Below are 15,382 nucleotides of genomic sequence, written 5' to 3'. Positions count from 1 at the left end.
ATTGTAGTGCAGATTTCCTTTACAGGCTTGCTTGGTTGGCCAAAAAGGGCGTATGCGTTTTTTCCTGAATATATTCAGGAAAAAACGCATACGCCCTTTTTGGCCAAGTGCATCATTGTCGACGTTGTGCCTCTTTTCCTATGCTTTCAGGGCAATTCCAGTCTACCCCCTGCAATCGTTTTCCTGAAATTCTGCCCCGCTTTCAAGTCCCCTTCGCAGGCTTACTTCAATATATTTTTGGAGGATAGCTGTCATTTATAACTCTGCAGGTTTGTGAATTACAGTGCCCCTGAGCTCCTTGCTTCAACTCGCTTTCTTGTGAGCTGGGCACAAAACCGCAGGACTGCTTCCGGCCCTAATCTGTTTCCAGCAGGGCACACTGAGCCTTTGTTTAATTCCTCTTCCTGGTGGGCAATGAGCGTTACATTTGCCCGTGCAGACACCTACAGCTAGTCTCTCATTGGTTCTCCTTATTCCTGTTCATCTTGCACAGAAATTGCAAGCTGTGCCAAACAGGAGGTTAAAGGCACTGACTCTCCAAGCGGGGAGAGTGTTAGTAAAGCATCTGGAATGGTGAACCCGAGGACCAGGATACGAAAACTGAGATGCATTTTAAATCGTTTCCCAATCACACGGTGGATGATACTCTGGGTTTCCCATGCATGTTTTAGCTGGAGGAAGAATGCCTTGAACCTGGAGAGTTGGGACCCATGGAATGGGTACCATGCAGTATGAATTCATAGGGTCTGCATTTGCTCACCGAAACTCACCAATGGTATCAGCCTGAAGTGTCCAGCCTTATGTCTCAACCAGCTCTGGGTGTAGATGTGGTCAATCCCGGTTGCATCACATGCCCTGAGTGAATTATTTAAGAATTGCTCTCTATTTCACTGTCTTTGTGTTTTGTTTTCGAAATTTATTTTGATAATGGGATTTATCGGATTTTCACTGCTGCGTTTCGGCCGCTGTACACACGCTTGATTCTCTTACGGAGACATATATATCCATGGGTTTTAAGATTCTTCCTAGTCAGGTATATTCCTAGGCGTTGAATATGTGGTGTTGAGTCCATTTCGTTGAGCAAGGAGTAGGTCTTGTCTATTACATATTTGGCTTATGGAATGTTATCTGTGCTAATTTCAGTCTCTGGTTTTATGCAGCACCCCAAGGCACCTTTCCCCATAAGCAAGCACTAGTTGGTTTTGTAAATTTGAGACCCTGTTCTGTTTTGTAATTCAGTTCATATGTAGTCAAGTTTACATTCCGTGTATTAGTGATATCTTATGATGTTTCTTTTTCTGTGTGACGTAGTTCACGTAGAATCACCGTACCTGCATCCACTCACTATGCCGCTACGGGCCTGAAGACACAGATTTCATTGCTGAGTGATACTGCATTGCACGTACGTGCCACAACTTCTTTATCCATTTTTTGCTTTCTGGGATATTTACCTGGTACTGTAGACGAGCTTCTTGGGAACACAGCCGTCCCAAACTTTGGGGTGGCTCTCTGTTTTTGATTTTAATTTCCCAAAGCAATAAGACCATAAGTGCAATTGCCATAGGCTGTGTTGCTTTATTTCTTACATGTTTCAGGAAACACCATACACTTCTCCAGGGTGGCTGTTGGCAATTTACATCCTGCCAAACAGCATAACAAGTCTCCCTGTTCTCCATATCCTGTTCTACCTTTCTGGATTTTACACTTTTTTCAGATGGCCCTTTTGACCGGGGGGAAGTGAGATTACATTGTAGTGCAGATTTCTTTTACAGGCTTGCTTGGTTGGCCAAAAAGGGCGTCTGCGTTTTCTCCTGAATATATTCAGGAAAAAACGCATACGCCCTTTTTGGCCAAGTGCATCATTATCGACGTTGTGCCTCTTTTCCTATGCTTTCAGGGCAATTCCAGTGTACCCCCTGCAATCGTTTTGCTGAAATTCTGCCCCGCTTTCAAGTCCCCTTCGCAGGCTTATTTCAATATATTTTTGGAGGATAGCTGTCATTTATAATTCTGCAGGTTTGTGAATTACAGTGCCCCTGAGCTCCTTTCTTCAACTCGCTTTCTTGTGAGCTGGGCACAAAACCGCAGGATTGCTTCAGTCCCTAATCTTTTTCCAGCAGGGCACACTGAGCCTTTGTTTAATTCCTCTTCCTGGTGGGCAATGAGTGTTACATTTGCCGGAGCAGACACCTAAAGCTAGTCTCTCATTGGTTCTCCCTATTCCTGTTCATCTTGCACAGAGTTTGCAAGGTGTGCCAAACAGGAGGTTAAAGGCACTGACTCTCCAAGCGGGGAGAGTGTTAGTAAAGCGTCTGGAATGGTGAAGCCGAGGATAAGGATACGAAAACTGAGATCCATTTTAAATCGTTTCCCAATCACACGGTGTACCATACTCTGTGTTTCCCATGCATGTTTTAGCTGAAGGAAGAATCCCTTGAACCTGGAGAGTTGGGACCCATGGAATGGGTACCATGCAGTATGACTTCAAAGGGTCTGCATTTGCTCACCGAAACTCACCAATGCTATCAGCCTGAAGTGTCCAGCCTTATGTCTCAACCAGCTCTGGGTGTAGATGTGGTCAATCCCGGTTGCATCACATTCCCTGAGTGAATTATTTAAGAATTGCTCTCTATTTCACTGTCTTTGTGTTTTGTTTCGAAATTTATTTTGATAATGGGATTTATCGGATTTTCACTGCTGCATTTCGGCCGCTGTACACACGCTTGATTCTCTTACGGAGACATATATATCCATGGGTTTTAAGATTCTTCCTAGTCAGGTATATTCCTAGGCGTTGAATATGTGGTGTTGGGTCCATTTCGTTGAGCAAGGAGTAGGTCTTGTCTATTACATATTTGGCTTAAGGAAAGTTATCTGTGCTAATTTCAGTCTCTGGTTTTATGCAGCACCCCAACGCACCTTTCCCCATAAGCAAGCACTAGTTGGTTTTCTAAATTTGAGACCCTGTTCTGTTTTGTAATTCAGTTCATGTGTAGTCAAGTTTACATTCCGTGTATTAGTGATATCTTATGATGTTTCTTTTTCTGTGTGACGTAGTTCACGTAGAATCACCGTACCTGCATCCACTCACTATGCCGCTACGGGCCTGATGACACAGATTTCATTGCTGAGTGATATTGCATTGTACGTACGTGCCACAACTTCTTTATCCATTTTTTGCTTTCTGGGATATTTACCTGATACTGTAGACGAGCTTCTTGTGAACACAGCCGTCCCAAATATTGGGGTGGCTGTCTGTTTTTGATTTTAATTTCCGTAAGCTATAGGACCATAAGTGGAAGTGCCATAGGCTGTGTTGCTTTGTTTCTTACGTGTTTCAGGAAACACCATACACTTCTCCAGGGTGGCTGCTGGCAATTTACATCCTGCCAATCAGCATAACAAGGCTCCCTGTTCTCCATATCCTGTCCTACCTTTCTGGATTTTACACTTTTTTCAGATGGCCCTTTTGCCCGGGGGGGCAGTGAGATTTCATTGTAGTGCAGATTTCCTTTACAGGCTTGCTTGGTTGGCCAAAAAGGGCGTATGCGTTTTTTCCTGAATATATTCAGGAAAAAACGCATACGCCCTTTTTGGCCAAGTGCATCATTGTCGACGTTCTGCCTCTTTTTATATGCTTTCAGGGCAATTCCAGTCTACCCCCTGCAATGGTTTTCCTGAAACTCTGCCCCGCTTTCAAGTCCCCTTCGCAGGCTTACTTCAATATATTTTTGGAGGATAGTTGTCATTTATAACTCTGCAGGTTTGTGAATTACAGTGCCCCTGAGCTCCTTTCTTCAACTCGCTTTCTTGTGAGCTGGGCACAAAACCGCAGGATTGCTTCAGGCCCTAATCTGTTTCCAGCAGGGCACACTGAGCCTTTGTTTAATTCCTCTTCCTGGTGGGCAATGAGTGTTACATTTGCCCGTGCAGACACCTACAGCTAGTCTCTCTTTGGTTCTCCCTATTCCTGTTCATCTTGCAAAGAAATTGCAAACTGTGCCAAACAGGAGGTTAAAGGCACTGACTCTCCAAGCGGGGAGAGTGTTAGTAAAGCGTCTGGAATGGTGAACCCGAGGACAAGGATACGAAAACTGAGATCCATTTTAAATCGTTTCCCAATCACACGGTGTACCATACTCTGTGTTTCCCATGCATGTTTTAGCTGAAGGAAGAATCCCTTGAACCTGGAGAGTTGGGACCCATGGAATGGGTACCATGCCGTATGACTTCAAAGGGTCTGCATTTGCTCACCGAAACTCACCAATGCTATCAGCCTGAAGTGTCCAGCCTTATGTCTCAACCAGCTCTGGGTGTAGATGTGGTCAATCCCGGTTGCATCACATGCCCTGAGTGAATTATTTAAGAATTGCTCTCTATTTCACTGTCTTTGTGTTTTGTTTTCGAAATTTATTTTGATAATGGCATTTATCGGATTTTCACTGCTGCATTTCGGCCGCTGTACACACGCTTGATTCTCTTACGGAGACATATATATCCATGGGGTTTAAGATTCTTCCTAGTCAGGTATATTCCTAGGCGTTGAATATGTGGTGTTGTGTCCATTTCGTTGAGCAAGGAGTAGGTCTTGTCTATTACATATTTGGCTTATGGAAAGTTATCTGTGCTAATTTCAGTCTCTGGTTTTATGCAACACCCCAAGGCACCTTTCCCCATAAGCAAGCACTAGTTGGTTTTCTAAATTTGAGACCCTGTTCTGTTTTGTAATTCAGTTCATGTGTAGTCAAGTTTACATTCCGTGTATTAGTGATATCTTATGATGTTTCTTTTTCTGTGTGACGTAGTTCACGTAGAATCACCGTACCTGCATCCACTCACTATGCCGCTACGGGCCTGATGACACAGATTTCATTGCTGAGTGATATTGCATTGTACGTACGTGCCACAACTTCTTTATCCATTTTTTGCTTTCTGGGATATTTACCTGATACTGTAGACGAGCTTCTTGTGAACACAGCCGTCCCAAATATTGGGGTGGCTGTTTGTTTTTGATTTTAATTTCCGTAAGCTATAGGACCATAAGTGGAAGTGCCATAGGCTGTGTTGCTTTATTTCTTACGTGTTTCAGGAAACACCATACACTTCTCCAGGGTTGCTGCTGGCAATTTACATCCTGCCAATCAGCATAACAAGGCTCCCTGTTCTCCATATCCTGTCCTAACTTTCTGGATTTTACACTTTTTTCAGATGGCCCTTTTGCCCGGGGGGCAGTGAGACTTCATTGTAGTGCAGATTTCCTTTACAGGCTTGCTTAGTTGGCCAAAAAGGGCATATGCGTTTTATCCTGAATATATTCAGGAAAAAACGCATACGCCGTTGTTGGCCAAGTGCATCATTGTCGACGCTCTGCCTCTTTTCCTATGCTTTCAGGGCAATTCCAGTCTACCCCCTGCAATCGTTTTCCTGAAATTCTGCCCCGATTTCAAGTCCCCTTCGCAGGCTTACTTCAATATATTTTTGGAGGATAGCTGTCATTTATAACTCTGCAGGTTTGTGAATTACAGTGCCCCTGAGCTCCTTTCTTCAACTCGCTTTCTTGTGAGCTGTGCACAAAACCGCAGGATTGCTTCAGGCCCTAATCTGTTTCCAGCAGGGCACACTGAGCCTTTGTTTAATTCCTCTTCCTGGTGGGCAATGAGTGTTACATTTGCCCGTGCAGACACCTACAGCTAGTCTCTCATTGGTTCTCCCTATTCCTGTCCATCTTGCACAGAAATTGCAAGCTGTGCCAAAGAGGAGGTTAAAGGCACTGACTCTCCAAGCGGGGAGAGTGTTAGTAAAGCATCTGGAATGGTGAACCCGAGAACAAGGATACGAAAACTGAGATCCATTTTAAATCGTTTCCCAATCACACGGTGGACGATACTCTGGGTTTCCCATGCATGTTTTAGCTGGAGGAAGAATCCCTTGAACCTGGAGAGTAGGGACCCATGGAATGGGTACCATGCAGTATGACTTCAAAGGGTCTGCATTTGCTCACCGAAACTCACCAATGCTATCAGCCTGAAGTGTCCAGCCTTATATCTCAACCAGCTCTGGCTGTAGATGTGGTCAATCCCAGTTGCATCACATGCCCTGAGTGAATTATTTAAGAATTGCTCTCTATTTCACTGTCTTTGTGTTTTGTTTTCGAAATTTATTTTGATAATGGGATTTATCGGATTTTCACTGCTGCATTTCGGCCGCTGTACACACGCTTGATTCTCTTACGGAGACATATATATCCATGGGTTTTAAGATTCTTCCTAGTCAGGTATATTCCTAGGCGTTGAATATGTGGTGTTGGGTCCATTTCGTTGAGCAAGGAGTAGGTCTTGTCTATTACATATTTGGCTTATGGAAAGTTATCTGTGCTAATTTCAGTCTCTGGTTTTATGCAGCACCCCAAGGCACCTTTCCCCATAAGCAAGCACTAGTTGGTTTTCTAAATTTGAGACCCTGTTCTGTTTTGTAATTCAGTTCATGTGTAGTCAAGTTTACATTCCGTGTATTAGTGATATCTTATGATGTTTCTTTTTCTGTGTGACGTAGTTCACGTAGAATCACCGTACCTGCATCCACTCACTATGCCGCTACGGGCCTGATGACACAGATTTCATTGCTGAGTGATATTGCATTGTACGTACGTGCCACAACTTCTTTATCCATTTTTTGCTTTCTGGGATATTTACCTGATACTGTAGACGAGCTTCTTGTGAACACAGCCATCCCAAACATTGGGGTGGGTGTCTGTTTTTGATTTTAATTTCCGTAATCTTTGGGACCATAAGTGGAAGTGCCATGGGCTGTGTTCCTTTGTTTCTTATGGGTTTCAGGAAACACCATACACTTCTCCAGGGTGGCTGTTGGCAATTTACATCCTGCCAATCAGCATAACAAGGCTCACTGTTCTCCATATCCTGTCCTACCTTTCTGGATTTTACACTTTTTTCAGATGGCCCTTTTGCCCAGGGGGCAGTTAGACTTCATTGTAGTGCAGATTTCCTTTACAGGCTTGCTTGGTTTGCGGAAAAGGGCGTATGCGTTTTTTCCTGAATATATTCAGGAAAAAATGCATACGCACTTTTTGGCCAAGTGCACCATTGTCGACGTTCTGCCTCTTTTCCTATGCTTTCAGGGCAATTCCAGTCTACCCCCTGCAATCGTTTTCCTGAAATTCTGTCCCGCTTTCAAGTCCCCTTCGCAGGCTTACTTCAATATATTTTTGGAGGATAGCTGTCATTTATAACTCTGCACGTTTGTAAATTACAGTGCCCCTGAGCTCCTTTCTTCAACTCGCTTTCTTGTGAGCTGGGCACAAAACCGCAGGATTGCTTCAGGCCCTAATCTGTTTCCGGCAGGGCACGCTGAGCCTTTGGTTAATTCCTCTTCCTGGTGGGAAATGAGCCTTACATTTGCCCGTGCAGACACCTATAGCTAGTCTCTCATTGGTTCTCCCTATTCCTGTTCATCTTGTGCAGAAATTGCAAGCTGTGCCAAACAGGAGGTTAAAGGCACTGACTCTCCAAGCAGGGAGAGTGTTAGTAAACCGTCTGGAATGGTGAACCCTAGGACCAGGATACGAAAACTGAGATGCATTTTAAATTGTTTCCTTATCACAAGGTGGACCATACTCGGCGTTTCCCACGCATGTTTTAGCTGAAGAAAGAATCCCTTGAACCTGGAGAGTTGGGACCCTTGGAATGGGTACCATGCAGTATGACTTCAAAGGATCTGCATTTGTTCACCGAAACTCACCAATGCTATCAGCCTGAAGTGTCCAGCCTTATGTCTCAACCAGCTCTGGGTGTAGATGTGGTAAATCCAGGTTGCATCACATGCCCTGAGTGAATTATTTAAGAATTGCTACCTATTTCACTGTCATTGTGTTTTGTTTTTGAAATTTTTTTTAATAATGGGATTTATCGGATTTTCACTGCTTCGTTTATGCCGCTGTACACGCGCTTGATTCTCTTACGGAGACATATAAGTCCATGGGTTTTAAGATTCTTACTAATCCGGTATATTCTTAGGCATTGAATATGGCGTGTTGAGTCCATTTCGTTGAGCAAGGAGTAGGTCTTGACTATTACATATTTGGCTTATGGAATGGTATCTGTGCTAATTTCAATCTCTGGTTTTATGCAGCACCCCAACTCACCTTTCCCCTTAAGTAAGCATAAGTTGGTTTTCTTAATTTGAAACCCTCTTCTCTTTTGTAATTCAGTTCATGTGTAGCCATGTTAACGTTCCATGTATTAGTGATATCTTATGTCTTTTTCTTTTTGAATTATGTGACTTCGAATGATCACACGTAACTCCTCTGGAGTTGTTATAACTGGCCGTATTTCATTGATTTCCAGGCTGAGTAATATTCCACTCTACATAAGCACCACATCTCTGTCCGTTTTTTCTCTGCAGATACATTTAAGTTATATCCTAGTCGAGGATCTTTTAAACAGAGAGGTGGTTAACATTGGGGTGCCTGTGTCCTCTCGATTTTTGTTTTTCCCAAGATATACGTCCATGAGTGCAAGTGCCCTGTGCTCGGTAGCTCATTTTTTAGATGCTTTAGTAAACACAATAGACTTATCCAGAGTGACCGTTGGCAATATACATTTCCACTATAAGACTCACAGGGCTCCCTTTTCTCCTTGCCCTGTCCTGCATTTCTGGTGTTTACACTTTATGAGGACGGCTCTTCTGACTGATGCAAAGTGATATGTTTTGTAGTATTGATTTCCAGTGCCCACCTGTTTGGTTGGCTGAAAAAGTGTATGCCCTTTTCTTGAATATATACAGAAAAAGACGCATACACCCTTTTTGGCCAACTGCAATGTTGGCAATGTTCAGCCCCTTTTCTTGTGCTTAATGGCGAGTCCTTTCTACCTCTTCCAATCCCTTTCCTGCCATTCTCCGTTGCTTACAAGTCCTTTTCTCTGACTTTCCTCAAGACATTTTTCAGTGATAGATATTTTCAATTCTGCAGTTTCGTGAATTTTAGTGCCCCTGAGTTCCATTTTCCAACTTGTGTTTATGGGAACTGGCCACAAAGCATCAGGATTCCTCAAGCCCTATTCTGTTTCCATGGGCAACCCTAGCCTTTGGTCAATTCGTCTTCCTGATTGGAAATTAGAGTGGCATGTGCCTGTCCGAACACCTAGGACTTGTCTCTCATTGTTCCTCCTCCTTCTGCTTCATCCTCTGGACAAATTCCAAACTGTATGCAACAGGATGTTGACAGTGCTGACATCTCCAAGTGGGGAGACTGTTAGTAAAGACGCTGGAGTGGTGAACCCTAGCACCAAGAGATGAGGAGATGAGATGCCTTTTCCAAACTTTTCCCGATCAGACGGTATACCATCCTCTGGGTGTGACAGGCATGTTTTAGGTGTAGGAAGGGTCCCATTCATGTGAGGAGAACACCAGGGGATTTTAAATATCAGTGTCTCTCCGCAACCCAAACTGGGGAATTTTTTAAGCTACGGCTACACATATGTTCATTAAGGGCCTTGGGAAGTAGGCAGAGTCCAAACTTTAGATGATTGAAGTCTTCAGGGTCAGAAGCACTCACCACTGTCTTCCCTTAGATTCCATTTTTACTGTCATTGATGGATGATGTCAATAAAAATATCTATTCTTTTTCAGATCATTTCCCCTTATAGGTTATTGCAAAATATTGAGTGTAGTTCCCTGTGCTATACAGTAGTTCCTTGCTGATGATTTCATACATAGCAGTGTGTATGTGTTAATCCCAAACTGTTAATTTATCCCTCCTCCTACCATTTCCCTTTGGTAATAATAAATTATAAGATTTTATGCTTCTCAGAAATGGGGGAGCTGAAAGAGAGGTATCATTTTCAATGCAAAAGCATTTAAAACAAGATTGAAGCTTTAACCAAGATTATTAGATGTACATCCTTGGAAAGAAATCACTTTGTTTCTCTAATATTGACCTGACAAAGAAGACAAACCTTTTCACTGAACTTGCTTATAAGAAAGTGATGGAAATATCAAATGGAAGTGTTAGAAACATCTTATTTTACCCGAGCCTTATACACTGTTCTATGTTAATTACAGTTTGGCTCACACATCTGTTCATTGAAGTTACAATGTTCTCAATTTCTGTTACTGATCCTCCAGAGTGGACGCCAACAAGTGTCCCCCTGCCCAGTGTCATTGGAGCCAATAGATCGAGACTGAGTTTGGTTCAAAAGCAAAGGAAACTTTATATTTTGATCAGAGGATGGAGAGGTGCTACCCTGTGGGCTGTGGGCTGGGCTGCTGTGTAGAGATCCTGTCAGAGTCACTGGGAGGGAGGGGGCTGAGCTCTCGAGGACCTGGTTGGCTGCAGCTCAGGCTCTATGTCACGGAGTCTGAACTGGGCCCCAGGAGCTGAAGTGTCATCGAGCCATTCTGCTCTAGGAAATCTGGTCTGAAGTGCCGGGTGTGGAACCTCTGTATGCGGGACACTAGGAGCACCTGAAATTAGACAAAGCACAAAGGATAAAAATGGTTAGACTTTATTTTATTGCCCAGATTCTATTTTTATCTCCCAGGCATTTTTAAGGGGCTTTGCCTGGGACAAACTTCTCTTCTGCCTTTTGTCCCTTTCCTCATTCTTGGAGTGCTGCGGGTGCAGACCCTTCTTCTGTAACTGCTGAGTGCTGAGTTAGGAGGCTTCATACCCGTGGGCGAGGGTCAGAACTTCTCCCCAGCAGCCTCCAGGTGACGTTGATTGTCCCCAGGCCTCCTGCCTCCCTGCTCGTCCACCTGAGCACCAGTATTGGAAGTGTTATAGATTCTAATGACCTTTAAGGGTCCAGAAAGGAGATGTGCAGTGGCGCTGTGAGGTCCAGTTTCACTCCGCCCCACATTTGTTCGGCCACCTTAGGCTGACCGTTTCTGCCAGCCTAGATGCTCTGACTGACCGTTTCTGCCAGCCTAGATGCTCTGACCAACAGTCTGCGCTTTCTTCCATTAGGCCCCTGAATTAACGTAAAAACAGCACCAGGTGTCAGGATCCTGCCCGCTCAGCTCCCAGACAGTCCAGGGTCAGTGGTGATGAAGGATCATGATGGTCACTGAGTCAAGAGCCTTTGGAAGTAAACAGGAGTCCAGCCGGTCTTATTGGCCACCATCATCAGGGTGTCTGTAGGCTTTTCTATGGTGACAGCATGATATACGGTTCCCCCGCCAAGATTATTAGCTCCCCTCTGGGTACAGTAAGTACTGCAAGCAGTAGTCTACTCTTTTGGGACACACTCTTGTTGTTTTATGAGAGAAACTCCAGGTCAAGTGATGGTCACACGGGTCGTCATGGTGCCCCGTTGCCCCCGGTTATCTCTCTGGAGGTTGGAGTTGGAGGGCCTCCTCAATCGAGGTTAGTGTGCCCACGGAGCAAACCCTGCAACTTCAGGGCATGGTTGGGGGTTAGGATCACCACGTGGGGTCCGTTTCCTTAGAAGGGAGGTGGCCTTTTGGGCTGCTGATTTCCAGGTTTTCAGATACCACCAGTATCTTGGCCAGATGTGGCGGTGGGCCAAGCCCCTTGGTGACCATAGTTTATCCTACCTGGATGGCATTCTTGCATTGTTCCATTTCAAGTGGTCCCAGTTTTTGCACTAATACTCCAATGGCGATTCACCTTTCACCAGGAATGTAAAGGTCAAAGGGTTTAGCTAAATTAGGGAGTTCCAGGGCAAGTGCCGGGGACCAGCCCCAGCCGGACAGGTTTCACCCAAAGGGGAGACGGAGTCGGCGTGGACAGAACGCAAGACACCTCAGAGGATGCGAGGATCTGCCAATTTATTGTTACAATTCCGAAGCTTTTTATACTGTGAGGCAATCTCACTTTCAATCTTAACATTCTAGTTCTCATACCAAAGCCACAAAATAAAGGTACACAACAGTAAAACCAAAGGTCATTTACATCAAAAGATTATATCAGCAGGTTAGGCAGGTTTTATGATCAGGTAATCTTCTTATCTCCTGTGGTCTCTTTCGTCCCCTGTGGTTAGGTATATCTTGGTCACATCTAGGTCTGGAATTCTGTTTGCGGTTTCTTCACCTTTCTTAAAAGCAGATGTTCTTGTATTTGCACATTCTACTCAATCAGGCCATTAATCAAGGTACAAACTTAAGCACATTCTTCTCTTAACAATTACAAACCCAAAACTTAAGCACATTCTTCTCTTAACAATTACAAACCCAAAACTTAAGCACATTCTTCTCTTAACAATTACAAACCCAAAACTTAAGCATATTCTTCTCTTAACAATTACAAACCCATACAGTAATAAAAATTCTCTCCCACAGGCTTTACACGTTCACCGTTATCCTTCAGACATCGCACATTTTTCCTTATAATTATTTGGGAGGCTTTGGGGGTGGACATTCTACCTTAAACCTATTAGCAAATTCCTTTGCAAAATACTTACAATATATAATTTGTCCTTTATAAGCATTTCTGCACAAAGAGCAATGTAACTTGTATAAGCTTGCCATGTAGCCTACTTCATCCAGCTTTGAATACACCCAACGTAGCATAAATCCTCCTCGCCACCTTACCCAAATATTTCCCAGCATATCTACTACTCCCCAGGGGGGCCATAGTTCATCTAGCTTTTCTTCTAACGTAAGCTCTTGCCACACAAATGCTCCTGTTGTGTTTCCCTGCACCCAATGTCCTGGCCTGGGAGTGGGGATTTCGGGTGTAGTCATTGGGGGAGCCGGAGTCTTTTTTGGTTTTACCCTAAGTTGGGGTTTTTCCTTAAACCCTCCGTCGGCACTGGGGATATTTCCTAACATTAATAGTAATCCTATAAAAATTACCTTAGGCAAAAGCAGGGGAGACCAAGGGGAACCACGCAGGGGAGAGCTTTGCTTCTCCATTTTTGTACCTGATAGTACCAGCTTTGCTAGGCACTATGGGTCTCGTCCGTGCTGAGACTCAAAGGCACTTCTTATATGGCTCCCGACATCTCCCCCTTTTTTATTTTTTTTTAAAAAGGCAGTATGCAATTCCACTTTGGTTCTATGTATACTCTGAAGAGCAGCTTGTATTAATCGGATGATGACTAGAAAAGAAATAAGAAGTAAAATTATAACTACTCCGGCAGCCCCATAATTTATTAAAATATGCATAAATGAATTACCATCAAAATAACTTTGTAAATTTTGTAAAAATTCTGCAGCAGCCTTAGAGGGATTCATATCATATTGTGAGGCTGCAATATCATGAATCTGTTTATGCAAATGTTCCAAATCAATTCCCAAATCACTAGAATTCCATACATTTAAAATATGCATTTGAATTTTTTCCCAGGAATACTCAGAATGATTTACTTTTAAGGGAGTGACACATATCCAGGAGTATTTTTTATGGCAAGTTAAGGATAAGCGAATTTTTAAAGCAGTAAGTTCTTGACCAATATGTAAAATTGCTTCCTCAAGGGCATCAACCTTAGTTTCTAATTTTCTATCTATAGCTTCTTGAGTAGCTAAAGCCAAGGATATATTTTTTGATAAATCATTAGCATATTGTGCTGTCTGTACCTCTTTCACTAAGGCATACGTTGCAACAGTAAAAGAGCTCAATATTCCTATCAATGCGGAAATCCCCAAAATTAAAGTAGCTACAAATCTTTTTGGCCTCATGAGTTCTCCAACCTGTTTTATAATTTCTGTCCCTAAATCTGTATACCAAGATTCATTAAGCATTACTGGCAGCATAATATAAGCTGGTCTTTTTAATAACATAATTGTTTTTATATTCATATTGGAGTTCACACAGGTTGTTAATGCACATTCATCACAAGTTATAAAAAACCTTCCATTGTTTTTTATAATTTGTAATTTCTCAGTTTTATTAGTCAATAATATGGAATATGGAGAAGTCACACAAGCCTGGATAAAATACTTACTCTCTTGAACATTAGGCCTTCTTAATATAATTGAACTTGTAGCTAAGGGCAATCTCCATAATTGTGGTTGAAAGGAAGTCTCATTGTTATTAGTAAATGTATATATAGGTGCTACCCATCCATGACTGTTCCATCTATTTACTTTTATTTATGAGGGAATCATAGATTCATTCCAAGCATAATTTGCAGCATATTTTAGATATTGCCGGTAATTACTTTCAGGGGTATTAATACTCCAATCTGATACATAATACTTAGTTCCAGGAATATTAATATGAATTTTTTTATTATTCATACAGTATATCCAATAAGGATATCCACCACCATCATCAATCCATTTCCATTCCTCTGTTGCCTTACTTAAAGCATTATCACAATCTGGGTATCTTTGAGGATGTTTTGTGCTAACAAATTGTACTTTATTATCTACCTTATTTTGTCCCATAAATCTTCCTAATAACACCCATAAGTTTCTTTTAACATTATTATCCTCTTTAGGAGAATCAGTTAAAAAGGCTGAATTTACTATCGGTAAACATCCATTTTTTTTACACGATCTGATTTTCTTAACCTCTCAGAATTTAAAAAGAAACAAATCGGAGGAAAATCCGATTGTCCCTTAAAAGAAAAATTATTATTTATAACAAATTGTTCGTAGCCTTGTACATCACGAACACCATCAGTTAGTTCAGGAAATGAGGAAGTTACCGGAATAATAGCATCTTTCCATGTACAAGCATGTAGTATAGGAAAATCAGGAAAATAAGCCCAGTACGTATCGTTAGCATTTACCTGTACTGATAAAAGACTTAACATGGCCACAAAAAAGTTAGCGGTAGTCAAAGGTATTTTTTGAGTGTTTACAGCATTTTCAGCATCCTGGCAAAGCCTTTTTATAGCTCCCCACGTTACTCGTTGCGCATCTAAAGTAGAAGCAGCATATCTCCTCTTTTTTCCCCGGCGTTGGGTCCCAAGAAGCTTAGGCTCTAAATGCTCAGGAGAAGTTTGAGTCTCTCTATGACATGTGGACTTAAATGATAATTGCTGCAGCGGGGGAACCAGCGTTTCTGTCATTGAGTCCTTCGGTTTCTCTTTCTCTGACATTTCGGGTGTCAGACTCATTTCCTGACAGACGCTTCGGTAAATTCCCTACCACCTGATGTCTAATTAAACAATCTGGTATCCAGATGGGTGAGTCAAAGGTCTGTGGAAAAACACAAGCATATCCTCTACCATTGGTTAGTAGTATGTCTGGTCCATTCCATTTTCCAGTTAACACATCTTTCCAAAGAACCATTGGCTTTGGTTTATCGTTATTAGCCTCCCAATGTATCATCATTGGAGTTTTTCCTTCATTATTCATATTTATACAATTGATTACAAATAAAGAATGATTTACAATATGATGAGGAGAAAAATATTTTAAATCTCCATTTTGTAATTTATAAATCATATTT

The sequence above is a fragment of the Phocoena phocoena genome, chromosome 4 (assembly GCF_963924675.1).
Source record: "Phocoena phocoena chromosome 4, mPhoPho1.1, whole genome shotgun sequence".
NCBI lineage: Eukaryota > Metazoa > Chordata > Mammalia > Artiodactyla > Phocoenidae > Phocoena > Phocoena phocoena.
The sequence above is the reverse complement of the archived record's forward strand: the minus strand, read 5'-3'. Positions refer to the sequence as shown.